Below are 2,095 nucleotides of genomic sequence, written 5' to 3'. Positions count from 1 at the left end.
GATCTGTTTAACACTAAAACTACCCAAACACTGGGTTGTTACGTCTGACCCAGGATCTGTTTAACACTAAAACTACCCAAACACTGGGTTGTTACGTCTGACCCAGGATCTGTTTAACACAAAAACTACCCAAACACTGGGTTGTTACAGCTGACCCAGGATCTGTTTAACACAAAAACTACCCAAACACTGGGTTGTTACAGCTGACCCAGGATCTGAGTAACACAAAAACTACCCAAACACTGGGTTGTCACGTCTGACCCAGGATCTGTTTAACACAAAAACTACCCAAACACTGGGTTGTCACGTCTGACCCAGGATCTGTTTAACACAAAAACTACCCAAACACTGGGTTGTCACGTCTGACCCAGGATCTGTTTAACACAAAAACTACCCAAACACTGGGTTGTTACGTCTGACCCAGAATCTGAGTAACACAAAAACTACCCAAACACTGGGTTGTCACGTCTGACCCAGAATCTGAGTAACACAAAAACTACCCAAACACTGGGTTGTTACGTCTGACCCAGGATCTGTTTAACACTAAAACTACCCAAACACTGGGTTGTTACGTCTGACCCAGGATCTGTTTAACACAAAAACTACCCAAACACTGGGTTGTTACAGCTGACCCAGGATCTGTTTAACACAAAAACTACCCAAACACTGGGTTGTTACAGCTGACCCAGGATCTGAGTAACACAAAAACTACCCAAACACTGGGTTGTCACGTCTGACCCAGGATCTGTTTAACACAAAAACTACCCAAACACTGGGTTGTCACGTCTGACCCAGGATCTGTTTAACACAAAAACTACCCAAACACTGGGTTGTCACGTCTGACCCAGGATCTGTTTAACACAAAAACTACCCAAACACTGGGTTGTTACGTCTGACCCAGAATCTGAGTAACACAAAAACTACCCAAACACTGGGTTGTTACGTCTGACCCAGGATCTGAGTAACACAAAAACTACCCAAACACTGGGTTGTCACGTCTGACCCAGAATCTGAGTAACACAAAAACTACCCAAACACTGGGTTGTTACGTCTGACCCAGGATCTGAGTAACACAAAAACTACCCAAACACTGGGTTGTAACGTCTGACCCAGGATCTGAGTAACACAAAAACTACCCAAACACTGGGTTGTTACGTCTGACCCAGGATCTGAGTAACACAAAAACTACCCAAACACTGGGTTGTTACGTCTGACCCAGGATCTGAGTAACACAAAAACTACCCAAACACTGGGTTGTTACGTCTGACCCAGGATCTGAGTAACACAAAAACTACCCAAACACTGGGTTGTCACGTCTGACCCAGGATCTGTGTAACACATAAACTACTCAAACACTGGGTTGTTACGTCTGACCCAGGATCTGTGTAACACATAAACTACTCAAACACTGGGTTGTTACGTCTGACCCAGGATCTGTGTAACACAAAAACTACCCAAACACTGGGTTGTTACGTCTGACCCAGGATCTGTTTAACACAAAAACTAACCCAAACACTGGGTTGTTACATTTTAATTATTCATAAAAAGAGAATCTATTCAAGATTTTGGATGCAGCTAAGCACTTCTAGTGCAGTTTTATCGATGATGTACACTTGAACCATCTTACAGTGTTCAACTGTAATAATAATATTATTATTATTATTATTATTCTTATAAGTCAATGGTGTCTGTAGAGTCAGTGGTCTTGACCTGAGAGAGGGGCTGCATGGGCTCTAACCTGTCTCCACCTGCTGGTGTAATCCTGTGGCTACAGATGAACAATATTGCATTTGATTTCTGATTTTTTCAGAGCCCCACTGAATGATAATCATATTGATAATCAAGTCCAAAGTGAGTTACAGTCATCCGGACTCATATTTCATCAGGTTTGTGGGAGTCAAACCCACTACCTTGGAATGCCTAGAATCACGTTCGACCAGTTACAGAAACGTCACCTGCTAATTTCTCACACAACGAACTGATGTTGTTCTGAGAATCACTGAATGTGTCTCAACCTGCAGACCGAAGCTGCAACTTCCTGCACTGTGATTGGCTGAGAGAGGACAGATGCTGCAGGAGCCAATCAGAACACAGC

This window comes from Gobio gobio (assembly GCF_949357685.1).
Source record: "Gobio gobio genome assembly, chromosome: 3".
In the NCBI taxonomy this organism is placed as follows: Eukaryota; Metazoa; Chordata; class Actinopteri; order Cypriniformes; family Gobionidae; genus Gobio; species Gobio gobio.
This window is presented reverse-complemented; position numbering follows the sequence as displayed.